This window comes from Solanum dulcamara, chromosome 11 (genome assembly GCF_947179165.1).
Source record: "Solanum dulcamara chromosome 11, daSolDulc1.2, whole genome shotgun sequence".
NCBI lineage: Eukaryota > Viridiplantae > Streptophyta > Magnoliopsida > Solanales > Solanaceae > Solanum > Solanum dulcamara.
Window position 1 is genome coordinate 4,912,432 of NC_077247.1, and position 20,880 is coordinate 4,933,311.

The 20,880-nt window shown below is 39.3% G+C and overlaps 1 pseudogene; it reads left to right on the forward strand.

The window, feature by feature from the left end:
- Positions 1–15,611: 15,611 nt before the first annotated feature.
- LOC129875389 (5S ribosomal RNA) lies at positions 15,612–15,731 on the forward strand (annotated as a pseudogene).
- The last annotated feature ends 5,149 nt before the right edge of the window (positions 15,732–20,880 follow it).

Consider the following 20,880-nt stretch of genomic DNA (forward strand, 5'->3'; position numbering starts at 1 on the left):
AACCTAATAACAACAACTAGAAGCATATATACAATGAACTAGCCTCAATATTACAAAATACAACCCCAACTAACTCATTCAAAACTACGATATAAAAATAGGGTTTTTAGTCTCTTTTTTGTAAAACCTTTAACTACGCAAAGTGGAGGGTCGTCTGGATGAAAACAGCAGAATCCATGCACCATTTAAACCATATTCCAGTACCTTAACACACCACCACACGACCAGCATCCACCCACCACAAACACAACGCACTATTCGACTTCAATTTAGCTATGACGACTTCAATATAGATTGTTTCGAACATCGGGCATTTCCATGGATTTTTTATAATTCCATCCATGTATAAGGTTTATAATCCATTTCATAACAACCCCATAAAGTCCAAATTGAAAGGAGAAACCTTACCTTACCCGAAATTGGCTAAAACTCGCCAAAACTCGCCTCGAAACATCTCTAAATGTGCTGAAATTGCGCGAACTGCTTGTTATCCATTTGGTGCTGCTCCAAACCATAAATTTATACTAATAATACACTCATATATTAATGGTATACCCTAGATAATTAATTCACGGAACGAAATCAGGAAACCTACCTTTTTCCTCCCTTGGCCGCCACCCTTTTCTCTTAGCTTTAGGATTCCTTTTCTTTTCTTTTTTGCTGAATTTGTTTGGATAAGAAATGACTTAAGAGTCACAAAAAAAGTATATGTAGGCTTCCCTAGGAGGTGACAAGTGGCATCCCCCATAGGTTTCCATGTGTCCAGCCCATATTAGGCCAAGTATCAATGTCATGCCCCCTAGATTGCCACATGTCACATTCTCCCTTCTTAGAGTTGTTCAATAGGGTCGTAACTTAAGTGGCTCACATACTAGCTTCTAAGTAACTTTAGGAACCTTCCGAGTTCAAAGATGTGGGGTGTAACACTTCTGTTAGAAGTTCTTTCCCCAATTAGTCAGTGGAGAATTATAAACTGTTATCATAAATCATTTTCCGACCATTGTTGGAAGAAACCAAAACCTCTTAAACCTCACAGTACTTCTTTTAATACTTGACCTACCTGGTCTCCTTCTGAGTTTATCCTTGAGTTATGAACAACTCATCCAATTTACAATAGGAGTTGGGGCTTGGTACTTTCGAAAAGAGTAATGTTTAATTACTGGACATCTCACCCTTCAACCCAAGCTTCTCTCCTTCATTTTTTTCCATAGCACCATTATGGCTAGAGATACTGCGGTCTTAACTGTACTGCTTAGACAGACTTGTGTTTTTTTTACGAAATAAAATTCCCCCCTACTTAGGGTCAAGTAGATGACCCACCTACTTGGGAGGTGGGGCCCACAAGGACACATGGCAGCCCCTCCTTGAAAGTATGGATCCGTGGCCCAATAAGGGTTTGACACGTGTCACCCTTAGGGGATGACACATGTCACTTCCTAAGGGACCCTATATATGTATGTTAATGACTCTTAAGTCATTTGAAGTCCAAAAATCAGCCAAATTATAGAGAGAAACGTGAGAGAAAGAGAGCTCACAACAGCAGCCACAAATTGGAGGAAATTAAGGTAAGTTCTTCACTTTTATTCCGTAAATTAATTATCTACGGTGTTCCTCAATTACGTGGAGGTGTATATATATGTATATTATGATGCCTACGGAACCATATTTTTAGTTCTTCACTTGGAAAACTAAGAGAAACGTAAAGAGAAAACTCTAGGGAACAGACCCATTTTTGGAGGGGACAGTTGTTAGTAATATTGGTATAACTTCTTGTGTATAGCTTAGTTTCGGGTGATTAAATATGTTTTGGAAAGGTATTGCATAGGTATATAACTTTTATTTAGACCTTTAAATCCAGTTTTGCTTTTTGCTTTGCAAAAAAGGGTGATTAAGTGTAGAGGAGGTACTGCCCAGATTTTGTTTTGGAAATCCTACACGGATAGCTGTGAGTATTTTAGGCATATATTTTCGTACAAAATTGCTATAGGGGTAATTCAAAATTGTTTATGACCTTGATACACATGTATATAACTTTTATTGAGGCCACAAATCCTGTTTCCCTCAATTACCCCTCCGAAACTAAGCGACAATATAAGACAGTGGGCTGTCTTGATTTCGCATTTTGATAGTTTTGGCGAGTTTGACAAGTTTAACGTAAGGTAAGGCCTTTCCTTTTAAATTGGAGTTTATTTTGTTGTTATAGAGTATATTATACGTTGTGTAAGTTGCTGTAAATGTGAAAATATGATAAATATTCTTGACGTACGAAATAAACCCAATTGGAATCGCTATAGATAAATTGTAGTCGAAATGAGGCGTTGTGCGTGTGGGGGCTGTTGCAGGTGTGTGATGGTGTGTTTCAGGGACTAAAAGTATTCTAAAAGAGGTGTGGTAGATGCCGGTTGCAGCCACATGGTCCTCCGCTTCATACGATTAAAGGTTTTGCAAAATGGAAACTAGAAACCTTATTTTGGTATCGTGATTTCGAGCGAGTCATTTGGAGTTTATGTGGTATAAGATTGGTGTGAATTGTATATATATGTGCTGCAGGTTATTTTTGTTGGTTGTATGTAGCTATTAGGAGTATAATTGGAAATTCAGATATGGCACATTATAGGGGAGATGTTGCCCAATTTTCGTTAACTCTTTAACTAACTAAGGAACTAGTCGAGAAGGCGAGCAAGGAGATGAGTTCTATAAATATTTGTGTGTAACCTAAGGTGATTAAAAGACTAAGGTTGTGGATACTTCTATTGCTTCCATGTTACTTAGGTTTAAAGGACGACGAGATAAACGGGATAAGAAGTAACCCGTAACAGGTATGTAAAGCTAACGTTTCCTTCTTTTGGCATGTTTTGGCATACGTATGTAAGGCTTATACTTTGTTTTAGTATTTCTTTGACATAAATATGTAAATCTTATTCCTTCTTTTAGAATGATTTTACATAAGTATATAAAGCTAATCTCCCTTTTTGGCATGGTTTTTACGAAACAAGTATATGATTTCCATATGATTCCCAAGAAGTCCTATTCTTAAAGCCACTAGGATAGCCAATTTTTTGACTTCCAAAAGATATTTTGTTATGCATTGATACATATATATGATTCTCAGAAGTTCTATTTTGATATAGTCCATAGTGACTTTCAAAAGGTACTTGATATGACTTTTGTCTCGATTTTGAAGGAAAGCTCATTTTGATTATTCCGTCGAGTCTCAAATATGATTTTAATTGCATATAGTTTCTCACTACTCCACTCGTGGATGACTCAATGTTTCCTTTACCGAGCCCGGGCTAGGTTTTGTTATCGTGCGTACTTCTCTGCATTGTTCGCCGTGCCCCAACGTGAGGGGGAAGGTACGACCTGTACATGGGTTTTGTGGAGTTATGATGTGCCATGTACACATATGGTATTATATGATCTGATATGACCATCTGATATGATATGATCTATTTCGGAGATATTCCCTACTCTGATATTATGATGTGCTGTGGCGCTAGTGAAGGGGCAGCGACCACGTTTTGTATTTGTTCACCGAGTCCCTTAATGGGGCTGGATGTGGCATATGTTTTTCTGCATACATTATAGGTAATTATGAAAAGCATTTTGATATTCTGGATATTTTACTCATTTTTGCACATTCTGCTCTGGTAACGACTTTACTTATTACAGTCCATGCTTTATATACTCGGTAATTTTTTTGTACTGACCCCCCTTTCTTCGGGGGGCTGCATTTCATGCCCGCAGGTACAGACGCTCGGTTTGTTGATTCGCTCGCCTAGGACATCCACCCTGTTGGTTGGCAGTACTCCTTGTCCATAGCCCTATTTTGGTACTAGCATTTTGTTATACATTTGTACATATTGGTTAAGGTTACGGCAGGGGCCCTGTCCCGCCATATATTGTCGTTCCTATTCTTAGAGGTCTGTAGACATATGTGTGTGGGTTGTTTAGGAGTTTATTTCGGTTATGCCTATGCGATATATTGTAAAAGCTATTATGTTGTGGCAGCCTTATTGGCTGGCTTTCCCTTTCATGACATGATGTAAATAAAATAGGCCACACGTCTATGAATATTTTATCACCCACTAGGTTTATGTGTTTGGTTCCTATAACTAGGAGGTTGTATGAACATGAAAGAGTTTTAACCCATTGAGGTTTTTGTGAGCATATCACGTTATACATAGTCCAATTTGACTATAGTCGACAATTACGTAAACAGAGGTCCAGGTCGGACCCCAGTCGCGGCCCACGGGGTTTGGTCATGACAGAAGTGGTATCAGAGCAGTTCGTCCTTGGAGTGTCTACAGACCGTGTCTAGTAGAGTCTTGTTTATCGGTGTGTTGTGCACCACATCTATAGACAAGAGGCTACAAGACATTTAGGATGTTACTTTTCTTTTATATCTACGATCGTGCGATAGAGCCAAGTCATAGGGAATGAAATTCCTCATACTAACTTGTGATTTTAGCAGAAGGACAATATCAATATAAGAAGGTTTCTGACAATATTGGAAGTTACACAGCACGCAGGTAAGCAAGGCACGAATGATAGGTGCCAGGTAAGGTATTGAATTACGGTTGACATGTAAAGTTGAAAATTGAAAGGAAAAGTAGACGGAAAGTCTAAACAGGTGCAGTTCGAGTTGGACATACGAGGTAAGTCCATCAGTTTATATTATTATTGATATTGGGCGCCTTGTGAGGCTGCGATATAACGTGATATGATACGTATATATGTATCTTTATGCGTATTACCCCTGTGAGACATTGTTGGAATTTTCTGCGTGCAGGTGTTGAGATAGTAAGAAATACAAAGGAAACTCTATAGAAATTTTCCTTGAAATAAAAGGAAAATGATTTAGGAAAGACAGGTAGTTCTAGATAGAATGATATATTAATGATAAGACTAACTAAGAAGGGTAAGTAACCCATAGTAAGAATTTTGAAAAAGGTTAAGAAGTGTTATACTATGGGGTAGAATGTGAACAGGATATGATGTGAATATAATGAGGATAGTTATGAAAATAAGTAAAGCCTTGTGACAAAGTGGCTTCGAATAAATTGCTACGTGACTCGATTACCCATAATTAGACTAGATTAGCACCTCATGATTGTGTTAAGTTGTCGTATCTAGGCAACCAAAGAAATGGAAGATATAAAGGAAGGCATAGATATGGTGCAGTATACCCAATGTGTTGGAAAAGAATCATACGTATTGGAAAATTTGAAATAAGGGTGTAAGGTAGAACACAACAGATAGTGACATGGGTACACCCTAAAGGGGGGAAATGGCTTCAAGTGAGATCCCATACTGGCACGAGTTAATAAGATCTAAAGGCCAGCAATAAACGGATAGAAGCCATGATACCAGAGATGGTGCGGAGAATTAATAGTAAGGACTTGAATAGTATGACATCAAAGAATAGGTGCATACAAAGGGGATGAATACAACAAGAGAATTACGATGAGAACTTAAACATACTGTAAGAAATAGCCAGGCTATACTCGACTAAAGGTAACACTTTGGTAACAAAGTTACTAACTACTAATATTGTGGTGTACAACCAACAAAACAAGGAAAGGATGAGAGATCTCTCCTATACTGGAATATGAGGAAACTCAAGGGTAAGTAGAGAAAGGAAGTAAGAAACGATACAGGTTTACATACAGACTAGTATGGTGATGCTAAAGCATCTTTTGGGCTATTTTAAGCTCCTACACATGTTCGTGTAAAGGGTGCAACATGATGTGTGGTAAAGAAACTGGAAAGAAGTAATGGAAAAGAAATATCACATGTTCCCTATGCCTACAGGTAATCTACCTTCTTAAATAGACCATATGAGTTGATACAAGGCCAATGAACGGCAGCCAGTACAGAAGAATACTTAAGCACTCGTAAGACCTTATGAGGCTAGTTAACATTCGGGGACGAATGTTCTAAAGGGGGGAAGGATGTTACACCCCGTACTTTGGTACCTTAGAATGCTTCTTAAGCTTCTCAACTTTCTAGGAAGGCTCTTAAGTTTCTTAAAAATTGTTATGTGATTCGGATAGTTTATAATGCTATCAAATAACTCCAAGGAAAGAAGAACAAAATGCTTCATAATAAGGAAGATTGGAAATAGGGTTATAAAAATTCGAAAGGAGTTGGAGGCTGAGAAATGAGTCGTAGGACTCGATTTACCTACGTAAGCTACCAAATTAGACTTCTTACATACTCGAGTTGCTTAAGGACATACCAATCTTACGTAGCATGGATTACATAGGCTCCTGAAATAAGATGAGATTACGAACCCACGAGGAAGAAGAAAAGACGACACGTGGAAGCCGATGGAGGAGTGACATGTGGCAGCACCTCAAGCAAGCAGGTTACCCACCTACTTAGGGTCAAGTAGGCGACCCACCTACTTGGGAGGTGGGGCCCACAAGGACACGTGGCAGCCCCTCCTTGAAAGTATGGATCCGTGGCCCAATAAGGGTTTGACACGTGTCACCCTTAGGGGATGACATGTGTCACTTCCTAAGGGACCCTATATATGTATGTTAATGACTCTTAAGTCATTTGAAGTCCAAAAATCAGCCAAATTATAGAGAGAAACGTGAGAGAAAGAGAGCTCACAACAGAAGCCACAAATTGGAGGATATTAAGGTAAGTTCTTCACTTTTCTTCCGTGAATTAATTATCTACGATGTTCCTCAATTACGTGTAGGTGTTTATATGTATATTACGATGCCTACGGAACCATATTTTCAGTTTTTCACTTGGAAAACTAAGAGAAACGTAAAGAGAAAACGCTAGGGAACAGACCCGTTTTTGGAGGGGACAGTTGTTAGTAATATTGGTATAACTTCTTGTGTATAACTTCGTTTGAGGTGATTAAATATGTTTTGAAAAGGTATTTCATAGGTCTATAACTTTTATTTAGACCTTTAAATCCAGTTTTGCTGTTAGCTTCTCGAAAAAGGGTGATAAAGTGTAGAGGAGGTACTGCCCAGATTTTGTTTTGGAAATCCTACACGGACAGCTGTGAGTATTTTGGGCATATATTTTCGTACAAAATTTATGTGGGGGTAATTCAAAAATTTTACGATTGGAGTTTATTTTGTTGTTATAGAGGATATTATACGTTGTGTAAGTTGCTGGAAATGTGAAAATATGATAAATATGCTTGACGTCCGAAATAAACCAAATTGGAATCGCTTAGTTAAATTGTAGTCGAAATGAGGCATTGTGCGTGTGGGGGATATTGCAGGTGTGTGATTGTGTGTTGAAGGGACTAAAAGTATTCTAAAAGAGGTGTGGGAGCTGCCGGTTGCAGCCACAAGGTCCTCCGCTTCGTACGATTAAAGGTTTTGCAAAACGGAAACTAGAAACCTTATTTTGGTATCGTGGTTTCAAGCGAGTCGTTTGGAGTTTATGTGGTATAAGATTGGTGTGAATTGTATATATTTATCCTGCAGGTTATTGTTGTTGGTTGTCTGTAGCTATTAGGATTATAATTTGAAATTCGGATAGGGCACATTATAGGGGAGATGCTACCCGATTTTCGTTAACTCTTTAACTAACTAAGGAACTAGCTGAGAAGGCGAGCAAGGAGATGAGTTCTATAAATATTTGTGTGTAACCTAAGGTGCTTAAAAGACTAAGGTTTTTGATACTTGTATTGCTTCCATGTTACTTAGGTTTAAAGGACGACGAGATAAATGGGATAAGAAGTAACCCGTAACAAGTATGTATAACTAACGTTTCCTTCTATTGGCATGTTTTGGCATACGTATGTAAGGCTTATACTTTATTTTAGTATTTCTTTGGCATAAATATGTAAATCTTATTCCTTCTTTTAGCATGATTTTATATAAGTATATAAAGCTAATCTCCCTTTTTGGCATGGTTTTTACGAAACAAGTATATGATTTCCATATGATTCCCAAGAAGTCCTATTCTAAAAACCACTAGGATGGCCAATTTTTCGACTTCCAAAAGATATTTTGTTATGCCATGATATATATATATATATGATTCTCAGAAGTTCTATTTTGATATAGTCCATTGTGACTTTCAAAAGGTACTTGATATGACTTTTGTCTCAATTTTGAAGGAAAGCTCATTTTGATTATTCCGTCGAGTCTCAAATATGATTTAAATTGCATATAGTTTCTCACTACTCCACTCGTGGATGCCTCAATGTTTCCTTCACCGAGCTCGGGCCAGGTTTTATTATCGTGCGTACTTCTCTGCATTGTTCACCGTGCCCCGACGTGAGGGGGCAGGTATTACCTGTACATGGGTTTTGTGGAGTTATGATGTGCCATGTACATATATGGTATGATATGATTTGATATGACCATCTGATATGATATAATCTGTTACGGAGATATTCCCTACTCTGGTGTTATAATGTGCTGTGGCACCAGTGAAGGTGCGGCGACCACGTTTTGTATTTGTTTACCGAGTCCCTTAATGGGGCCGGATGTGGCATATGTTTTTCTGCATACATTATCGGTGATTATTAAAAGCATTTTGATATTCTGGATATTTTGCTCATTTTTGCACATTCTGCTCTGGTAATGACTTTTCTTATTACAGTCCATACTTTATATACTCGGTACATTTTTTGTACTGACCCCCTTTCTTCGAGGGGCTGCATTTCATGCCCACAGGTACAGACGCTCGGTTTGCTGATCCGCTCGCCTAGGACATCCACCCTGTTGGTTGGCAGTGCTCCTTGTCCAGAGCCCTATTTTGGGACTAGCATTTTGTTGTACATTTGTACATTTGGTTAAGAGTACGGCGGGGGCCCTGTCCCTCCATATGTTGTCATTGCTATTCTTAGAGGTTTGTAGATATATGTGTGTGGGTTGTTTAGGAGTTTATTTTGGTTATGCCTATGCGATATATTGTAAAATTTATTATGTTGTGGTAGCCTTATCGGCTGGCTTTCCCTTTTATGACATGATGCAAATGAGAGAGGTCATACGTGTATGAATATTTTATCACCCACTGGGTTTATGTGTTTGGTTCCTATATCTAAGAGGCTGTATGAACATGAAAAAGTTTTAACCCATTGAGGTTTTTGTGAGCATATCACGTTATACATATCCAATTTGACTATAGTCGACAGTTACGTAAACGGAGGTCCAGGTCGGATCCCAATCATGGCCCACGGGGTTGGGTCGTGACAATTAACCCACAACAGGTATGTGAAACTATCTCTTCTTTCTTTTGGCATGTCTTAGATGTAGAATATGGATGATGTAAGCTTTGGTGAAACTTCATTCTTAGGTTCTGAATATGACTTCAGGACTCTTGATCACTTCTAGATGTTAAGACTCTTAAAGTAGATAAACTCTTATTCCTCGAGTCTTCTATGTGACTATATAGTGATTGATTAGACAAAACTCTTCTTTTAATAAAAGGATCTAAGATAACCATTGCTCAGGCTTCTATAAGATATTTCACACTGGTATATGTCTAAGATTTCCAAAACTTCTTTTTACATATTCCTTAGTGAAATTTAGAGGGTATACGTTAGATACTTCCTACCCTGATCTCCAAGTAATGGTTCACTTGATGACTTCATTGAGTCTCAAATAATGATTTAAACTTTGTTTTGTGTCCACTAGTCTACTCGTTTATACTGTAACACTTCTTCTCCGAGTCCTAGGCCGGTTATCATATTCATGCACAATTCCACTACATTGTTCATCGCACCCTCACTAGAGGGCCAAATACGTATGTATATATGTGATGATGTGATGATGTGTTGTAATAAGGAGGTGATGGTTCTACAGATATGATTCACCGGATCCCTAATAGGGACAGCGATATTGCAAATTTGAGCATGCATGATTTTACTTTCCCAGGTATAGGTTTCTGATTTGATATTTTATCCCCTGCTTCTCTATTTCAAATATGCCTCCAGTCGTATTGTGTTATGTTTTACATACTCAGTACATATGTCGTACTAACCCCTTTTTCTCGAAGGGGGACGGGGCTGCGTTTCATGCCCATAGGTATAAATATAGGTTTTGGGAGTCTGTCAGCTTAGAATTCCGCTCAGCTCAGCTGGAAGAGGCTCCATTATATCGGCGCCTAGTCTTTGGCACTAGTCGTTGATGTATAGTATTGTTTTGTTATTCAGGGGTACGACGGGGGCCCTATCCCACCATATATTTTTACTAATATTGTTAGAGGTCTGCAGACATGTATATGTAGGTTGTGTATGTCAGTTGGTTTAGCTGGGTCTACATAATATATGTTACATGTTATTATGTTATGGCAGCCGACTTACATGCCCTTTCATGATGTGATCTAAATGAAAGAGGCTACCAATTTATGAAAATGTTATCACCCAATAGGGTTCTGTTGCATGGTATTATATTAATTATAGTTCAACTTGACCACAGCTGCTAGACACGTATGCAAGTGTCACGACCCAACCCCATAGGCCGCGATTGGGGTCCGACCTGGACCCCCCGTACACATATCTATTAGTTGGGGTCACATTGAATCGTAAATAAGATAATATCATGAAACAGAGCCCCACTGGGCGATAACATTTTCATAAACCTGTAGCCTTTTTCGTTTGTGTAACAACATGACAGGGCACGTAAGCCGACAAGGCTGCCATAACATAATCATGTATATCATGTATCAGGTAGACCCAACTGAATCAAACTGACATATACAACCCACATACATATGTCTGCATACCTCTAAAAAAATAATGACAACATATGGCCGGACAGGGCCTCCGTTGTACCCCTGAATAAATAAAACGATGATATATATTAGTGGCTAGTGCCAAAACTAGGCTCCGATACAATGGAGCCTCTTCCAGCTGAGCTAAGCAGAATCCTAAGCTAACGGACTCCCAAAACCTATATCTGTACTTGTGGGCATGAAACGCAGCCCCCCTAAGAAAGGAGGTCAGTACGACATGTGCACCGAGTATGTAAAACATAACATAATACAACAGGAAGCATATTTGAAGTAGAGAAACAGGGGATAAACTATCCAAATTGGAAACCTGTACCTGTACTCTGTGAGTCATAAAAGAATGCATGCTCAAATTATACAATATAGCCGGCCCTTTCAGGGATCCAGTGAATCACATATGTAGTATTAGTATCCGGCCACGCGCCATCGTCACCTTATAATAACATATCATCATCATATATATATACGTACCCGACCCTCTAGTGAAGGGCTCAGTAGACAATGCAGTGAGTTATGCACGATAACGGACCCGGCCCGGGACTCAATGAAAAAAGGGTTAGAGTACACAAGATTAGAGTAGAGAGAAACAAAACACAGTTTAAATCATTATCTGAGACTCAATGAAGTCATCAAGTGAACCATCACCTGGGGATCAGGGCAGAAAGTATCTGACGTATACTCTCTAACTGTCACTAAGAACTATATAAAAAGGAGTTTTTAGAAATCTTAGACGTATGCCAATGTGAAATATCTTATAGCAGTCCGAGCATTGATTATCTCAGAGCTTTTCTTTTTTACAAATAAGAGTTTAGTCTAATCAATTGTTATACAGTCATATAGAAGACTCGAAGATAGCAACTTGCTACTTTAAAGTTTAACATTCAAAAGTGAGTGAGGGTCCTGAAGTCATATTCAGAACCTGGGAATGGAATTACCCCCAAAGCTCAAATCATATCCTTCTTACATATAAGACATGCCAAAAGAGAAAAGATAGGCTTTACATACCTATACCAAAAACATACCAAGAGAAGCTTCACATATCTCTTAGGAGTTACTCTTTATCCTACTCATCCCGTCGTCCTCTGAACCTATTCAATATGAAAGTAATACGAATATCAACTACTCTTAGCTTTCCAGCATCTTAGGTTACATCTTAGTATTAATGGAATCTATTTCCTTAGTCATTTCCTCGACTAGTTATTTAGTTTGTTAAGGCGTTAACGAAAATTGGGCAGCACCTCCCATATAATATGCCCTATCCAAATTTCCAATTAGGTCCCTAAGACCTACAACCAACCAACAACAACAATCTACAGCATATGTTTAAGTAATCCACACCAATAATATACAACATAAACTCCGAACGACTTATTCAAAAATACGATATCACAATAAGGGCGTCTAGCCTTTATTTTGAAACGCCTTTTATTATGCGCAACGAGGGGTAGTGTGGCTGAAACCAGAAGCATCCACATCCCTTTTAGAATGCATTTAGGCCCTGCAACAATACATTACACCCCTGCAGCAACACCTCACTCAAAACTATCAAAACGTGAATTCTGGACAACTTACTATTTTACCTTGTCGCTTTATTTCAAAGCGGTAATGGAGGGAAACAGGATTTACGTCCTTCATAAAAGTTATATACATATGTATTAGGGTCACGTAAAATTTATAATCACCCCTACATTAATTTTGTACAAAATGATATGCCAAAAACACAAACAGCAATCCGTATAAGATTTCCAAAACCAAAATCTGGGCAGTACCTCATCTACACTTCGTCACCCTTTATAGAGAAGCTAAAAGCAATAATGGATTTGAAAGTCTAAATGAAAGTTATAGACCTATGAAATACCTTTCCAAAAAATATTGAATCACCCAAAACGAAGCTATACAAAAGAAGTTATATCAGTATTACTAACAACTATCCCCTCCAAAAACGGGTTTGTTAACTAGTTTTTAACGTTTTCCCTCTTTGTTCTTTCAACTTCCTCCCAAGTTCCAAGATAAAGAATTAATTCCTTAGACATCGTAAAATACATATATACACCTCCACGTGCTTAGAGAACACCGTAGATAATTAATTCATGGAGTAAAAGTGAAGAACTTACCTTAATTGCTTAGAAACCATGGCTGCCTTCTTTCTCTTCCTCTCTACGTTTTTCTTTTCTTGGTCTTGGGTGAATTTTTGGCTAAGAATGAGATAATTAGTCACAATACACATATATATAGGGTGGCTATGGGGGTGACACGTGTCAGCCCACTAGGGTGACACGTGTCAAGCCGTGATTAGGCCACCATATCTATGCAACCAATTAGGGGATGCCACGTGGCAGTTGGGCCCACCTCCCCTAAGCAGGTGGGTCACCTACTTGACCCCAAGCAGGTGGGTCACCTGCTTGCTTGAGGTGCTACCACGTGGCACTCCTGCATTGGCTGCCATGTGGCACTTTTCTCTTCTCCTTTATAGGTTCGTAATCTCGTCTTATTTTAAGAGCCTATATAATCAATGCTACGCAAACTTGGTACGTACTCCAATATCTTAACTATATAAGACTTCCAAGTTAGTAGCTTACGTAGGTAAACCGAGTCCTATGACTCATTACTTGGCCTCCAATTCCTTTCGGATTCTTATGACTTCATCTCCAACCTTCTCTACTATGGGGTATCACCTCCTCCCCTTCTTGGAGTCATTTGATAGTGTTGTAGTGTATCCGGCTCACATGATAATGTCCAAGGAACTTATGAGACATTCCGAGTTTAAAAAGGGTGGGGTGTAACATCCTTCCCCTCTTTAGAACATTCGTCCTCGAATGTTAGACAAAACTCCTCTTAGTACCTTATACAAATCGTAGGGAGATTTTTTGCGATCTTATAAACACATACTTCCCTCCAAGTACTTCATATACGTGTTTTAGGAGTCAGGGTTACCTGTAAATATCGGTTACAGGTGCGGATACTTGTCTTTCATTTTTTCTTCAGTTTCCCAATCATCCTCTTTCTGTTTTTGGTTTTTCTATCGTATCTTGCTGGAAGGCACGTATTTAATCTACAGTATTCTAGTTTGCCAATCTAAGATGGAGATAGGTTTTTCTTCACATGATTCCATTTCCTTGACCTTATCTATGGAATATACCCTGTGTGGCTCGTCGGTTCCTTTGCGAAGCATTCTTATCTGATGGACTGGGCGTATAGTTTCCAAGTGAGGTGGTAAGCTCAACTTACCCGCCATGTTGCCCATCTTATAAGTAACTTGATACAGTCTAATATATTTTGGGTTAAGTTCCCTTTTCTGGGTGACTCCGTTATGAACATCCAATCGTTAATTTGCACTCTGTATATCGATGTCGATTATCTGTATATCATTTCTGTCGACTCTGGGTTGTTAGTCAATAGTTTACTTAATCCTGTTTGGCCTACCGACTTAGTCTTTTCCCCAATAAGGGGACTCATATACTCTGCCTTACAATATCTTGTAGGGGGGTCATTTGAATACCGGAATGGTAGCCCTTCTCGTAGGTAAACTCAATAAGTGGTTGATGATAGCCCTAGCTACACTTAAAGCCATCCTCATAAGTTCGCAATATATTTTCTAGCAGTTGATAGTATGCTCACCCTATTCAGTAGCCCGTGGAAAATGCAGTACGAAGGACTGTCGGTGCTCCCGACCTCTTCTTGGACTGATCTCTAGATGTTAATCATAATTGAAGTCCCTCTATCTGAGATATTAGCTGGGGAAACCTCACGGAACCTTATTACCTTTTTGTCATATAACTTCACCTAGTTCTAGCTGCAGTTTTTTTTTTAAAGGAAATGAGCTGATTCGTTAGCCTTGTATAGTCCTTCTTGACTATAATTGGCATTCTATCTATTGGGTCCTTCTTCCCCTCCTTTTTTCCAATCCTTAGGGTTGGCTACCGAATAATGTTGCAGTCCCCTCATATAATGGATCCCATAGTTGTTCTGTGCTTTGTCTAACATGATCTGATGTAATTACGAAGGAATTTTGGCATATAAGTTTGTCATCCTATTGTAACCAGCTAGTTCTACCAGTTTCATTTAAACTCTTTCACCACTTTCCTTACCCACACTTGTAACCCTCTAGACATATTACCCTGTGTCATTTTCTCCCTTACAAAATGACGAGAGGGTACAAGAAGTATCCTAGAGTTATCTCGCTAATCCTCATGTTTTACCTCACCTTTTTCTCCCTTATCCTAAATTCGATGTCGGGGGAGATTTTGGGCCCAATCGTGGTCATGTATTATGTCACCCGTAGTACCAATTCCATCTTGATAGTTTGGCTTAACCTATCTTTGCATCTCTCGGTAGTTAATTATAACTTGGGATTCTTTGCCTGGAATAATAGCTATGGGGACTTCGTAAGGTCCTGCCACTCTTTTACTCTACAATTTTACACTTTCTCGGTGGAGTAGGTAACCTTTGATCGAAGAGGCAGGGACTAATATCGTTAATCCACAAGTAACATTCCCTCCAAATTCATCTGGCGCTAGAGTGCGAAGTGAGTCTTGTAGTCCTGGTCATATTGTGAAATTTTTGACCTTGGGCACTGCTTCCTGTAATTCGTAAATTACATCAGCTGGTACCCTTACCTTTTGGGTTCTGCTTTTTCGCCCTCAAAGTTGGCTACCAAGTGGTGTCGAAATTCCCTTGCCCACTGGCCCATATAGTCATTCTGCGATTTTTCTCTCAGTAACAGGTTCTATGTTGAAGAGCTGTGGCATTTGAGTGCGTCGTCAGTTAGCAATTAGCTAATCCTTCTTGTTTTTCTTAAGCCCTTATTACAATTGCCTTAACGTATCTTATAATACTCTAGGTACATAATATCATATCGTTTCTCCGTCGCTAGTTCAGATTCCTCCAACTCGCGCGATCACACCAGCATTAACGCATTAAGTTCCATCAGAATTTTAAAGTTAAGCGTGCTGGGGCGAGAGTAATATTGGGATGGGTGACCTCCCTGGGAAGTCTTCATGTCGCGTTTCATTATAATCCTTGCCATAATGTGTGGGGCACTCGACTTAGGTCCAGATTTATCTCAGCGTTGTCTTGCGAGTCTTTATGTTTTGCCCTGTCCTTTCGTCTGTTATCTTGCATCCAGTATTGGTGTAGACCTTTAGCTCCACGATCCTTTATTCACTTTGTGTTCTCCTCATTTTCTACCACAGGAGGCTTTTTATTCCATTTTCTTTGATTATTTATCTATCGCAACATCATTTGCGACTAACTCTATAACCAATATTTTGGCTTTTGGTCTAGCATGCTGTCATTATCCTTCGTAATGTCTCTTAAGTTGATTGATATCCTTTCATGGTTACACTCTTTTGTTTTTATATGCAGCCGCCTTCTAGTGTAATGTTGTTCAGGGTCTCGTCACAACTTCTTATCGCTGCCTCATGTAGCATTCTGGCTTCCATCCAATTATTGGTAGCTTCCGAACCTTTCTAACTTGGTTCGGCAAGATATCTTATTGAAGTTTAGACACCCATCTCAAATATATTCCCATATCGATTGCCTTCACCTTACTTTTGCCATTTTCTCATTAATTTCCCCCCTTTAGAGGGTACTCGTACTTTCCTCTGTTTGTACTTGTAGTCATTCCAATTTCAATTAGGCAGTACTAGTATTCTGACGATAACTATTTCAGGTTTTCTTGAAGTAGTGGCTTTGTCCCAACCTGTATCCTTTGTTTCTTGGGATGAATGGAAGTTGTGCCATTTATTCCTTAAGTTTATCGTCCTTGTCCCGTAAGGGTTCCACTATTTTTGGGGCGACGTTGTGCACACGCATCATTTTTTTATATCTTAAGCCCCATGCTCTTACTGTGTTCTCAACGCAGGCCTTTATCTTAGTCAACGCGTACTAAGTGTGTGTTACTAGGGTTCTACTTTATCCCTGCATACTCATATCACACTAGTAAATTCATACTTACATACCCCCCTTTTAATTCATATTCGTATTCAGTCCCTGACATCTCCTTGAGATGCTTCCGTTAGGAGTTCTTTTCCCAATTAGTCGGTGGAGAACTATAAACTGTTATCATAAATCATTTTCCAACCATTGTTGGAAGAAATTAGAACCTCTTAAACATCATAGTACTCTTTTTAATACTTGACCTACCTGTTCTCCTTCTGAGTTTATCCTCGAGTTATGAACAACTCATCTAATTTACAATTAGGAGTTGAGGGATTGGTATTTTTTTCAAAAAGAGTGAAACTCATTCACGGGACATGTTATCCTTCATCTTGAGCCCTCTGTTTCTTAGAGGTTTGTAGACATATGTGTGTGGGTTGTTTAGGAGTTTATTTTGGTTATGCCTATATGATATATTGTAAAATTTATTATGTTGTGGTAGCCTTATCGGCTGGCTTTCCCTTTCATGACATGATGCAAATGAGAGAGGCCATACGTGTATGAATATTTTATCACCCACTGGGTTCATGTGTTTCGTTCCTATATCTAGGAGGCTGTATGAACATGAAAACGTTTTAACCCATTAAGGTTTTTGTGAGCATATCACGTTATACATAGTCCAATTTGACTATAGTCGACAGTTACGTAAACGGAGGTCCAGGTCGGATCCCAGTCACGGCCCACGGGGTTGGGTCATGACAATTAACCCACAACAGGTATGTGAAACTATCTCTTCTTTCTTTTGGCATGTCTTAGATGTAGAATATGGATGATGTAAGCTTTGGTGAAACTTCATTCTTAGGTTCTGAATATGACTTCAGGACTCTTGATCACTTCTAGATGTTAAGACTCTTAAAGTAGATAAACTCTTATTCCTCGAGTCTTCTATGTGACTATATAGTGATTGATTAGACAAAACTCTTCTTTTAATAAAAGGATCTAAGATAACCATTGCTCAGGCTTCTATAAGATATTTCACACTGGTATATGTCTAAGATTTCCAAAACTTCTTTTTACATATTCCTTAGTGAAATTTAGAGGGTATACGTTAGATACTTCCTACCCTGATCTCCAAGTAATGGTTCACTTGATGACTTTATTGAGTCTCAGATAATGATTTAAACTTTGTTTTGTTTCCCACTACTCTACTCGTTTATACTGTAACACTTCTTCTCCGAGTCCTAGGCCGGTTATCATATTCATACACAATTCCACTGCATTGTTCATCGCACCCTCACTAGAGGGCCAGGTACGTATGTATATATGTGATGATGTGATGATGTGTTGTAATAAGGAGGTGATGGTTCTACAGATATGATTCACCGGATCCCTAATAGGGCCAGAGATATTGCAAATTTGAGCATGCATGATTTTACTTTCCCAGGTATAGGTTTCTGATTTGATATTTTATCCCCTACTTCTCTATTTCAAATATGCCTCCAGTCGTATTGTGTTATGTTTTACATACTCAGTACATATGTCGTACTAACCCCTTTTTCTCGAAGGGGGACGGGGCTGCGTTTCATGCCCATTGGTACAAATATAGGTTTTGGGAGTCTGTCAGCTTAGAATTCCGCTCAGCTCAGCTGGAAGAGGCTCCATTATATCGGCGCCTAGTCTTTGGCACTAGCCGTTGATGTATAGTATTGTTTTGTTATTCAGGGGTACGGCGGGGGCCCTGTCCCACCATATATTTTTTGTCACGACCCAACCCCGTAGGCCGCAATTGAGGTCCGACCTGGACCCTCTTATGCGTATTTATCAACTACACTTAAGTTGAACCGTGTGTGATGTGATACTATTTACAAAGACCCCAATAGTTTAAAACTTTTTCATGTACATGTAGCCTGTTTCATTTGTTTCATATCATGAAAGGGCACGCGAGCCGACAAGGCTGCTATAACAAAAACATTCACAACATATCGAATAGGCAATCACATTGTTATTACTGACTTTCTTTTATCGAGTAATCATTTGACCTCGCTATGTTGTGAATGTCTTTGTTATAGCAGCCTTGTCGGCTCACGTGCCCTTTCATGATATAATACAAATGAAAGAGGCTACATGTACATAAAAAAAAGTTTTAAACTATTGGGGCTTTTGTATATAGTATCACATCACACACGGTTCAACTTACGTGTAGTTGATAAATACGCATAAGAGGGTTCAGGTCGGACCCCAGTTGCGGCCTACGGGGTGGGTCGTGACAGTCCTCCTAGTTTCTATTGCCATTAACTCAGCAATTAACTTATTTCTCGAGGTCAGCCATACTTATTTAGTCAAATCTCATCATTTTTGCGAGGACAACCTTTCAAGACATACTGTAGCCCTGTATCTCATTCTCCTCTTATTTGTAGGAAAATTTGGGCAGAGTTTCCTCTGTATTTCTTACTATCTCAACACTTGCACGCAGAAAATACCAACAATGCCTCATAGGGCATACATATATACATTCATATTGTATAACATCTCAGCCACACAGGGCACACATATATAGTCATATCACCTCACATCGCAGCTACACAGGGTGCCCACAATTAACAATATGGAAATGAACTTACCTGTTATGTCCACTCGAGCTACACCTGTTATACTTTCCTGTTTACCTTTCCTTTCACTTTTTAATTGTATCTGTCAATCGCATTTCAATACCTTATCTGACATAGGTCCTTCGTGCCTTTGTTTACCTGTGTGCTTCATAACATCCAATATCGTCAGTTACTTCCTTCTACCGGCGTTGTCTTCCTACTAAAATTGAAGGTTAGTATGAGGAATTTCATTTCCTATGGCTCGGCTCTATCGCACGATCATAGATATGAAAGAAAGTAACTTCCTAAATGTCCTGTAGCCTCTTGTCTATAGGTGTGGTGCACAATACACCGATAAACAAGACTCTACTAGACACGGTCTGTAGACATTCCAAGGACGAACTGCTCTGATACCACTTCTGTCACGACCCAACCCCGTAGGCCGCAACTGGGGTCCGACCTGGACCCTCTTATGCGTATTTATCAACTACACTTAAGTTGAACCGTGTGTGATGTGATACTATATACAAAAACCCCAATAGTTTAAAACTTTTTCATGTACATGTAGCCTGTTTCATTTGTTTCATATCATGAAAGGGCACGCGAGCCGACAAGGCTGCTATAACAAAAACATTCACAACATATCGAATAGGCAACATCGAAACTAAATCACAAACAACCCACATATACATATGTCTACAGACCTCTAAGAATAGTAACAGCAATATATGGCGGGACAAGACCCCCGCCGTACCCCTGAATGTACAAATATATACATTAAGTGACCAGCATCCAAATTTAGACTCCAGAACAGTGAAGCACTTCCGACACAGCTGAGAGGAACTCCTATGCTGATGGATCTCTAGAATAAACATCTGTACCTGCGGGCATGAAACGCAGCCCCCCGAGAAAAGGGGGGTCAGTACGATATATGTACTGAGTATGTAAAGCATAACACATCGTAACTGAGATCATAACTGAAATAGGGATGCAGGGGACAAGTATAATAACTAAATGAATTACTGTACCTGCACCTTAGGACACGTAAATCATACACATCATCATATGCTGTGCCCGGCCCTCTAGTGAACTCGGTGTTATAATCACTTCTTCATAATCACATATCATCATATCATAATGCATTTCATTTCATCATATCATCGTATACGGTATCATACCATCGTATACGGTATCATCTTATCATGTATATCATCATATCACACCCAATTCACTGCGGGGCTCAGGGTCACAATGTATTGCTTTAATCTCATATGCATGACTACATAAAGTATCCGGCCCTTTAGTGAGGGACTCGGTGAATGAAGTGGTGTACGTCTATAGCGTACCATCATAATATACATATGTACCCGGCCCTATAAGGAGGGACTCGATGTTCCTTCCTTATTTCACCACACATACAATCATATTACAGCCGGCCCGGGACTCGGTGAATAATCGTATCATCATAACATATAACATATATCACACCTCACGTACGACATCGTCTCCTCGTGCGTGGAACTATACACATCCGGCCCGGGATGCGATGAAAGAAGTAGTAACACTGTGCACAATAACATATCTCGGCCCATCGTGGGACTCGAGGAAGGATGGGTTACAGTATGTACGAGTAGAGTAGTGAGAAACCATATGCAACTAAGTCATTATCTAAGACTCGATGAAACAGTCAAGT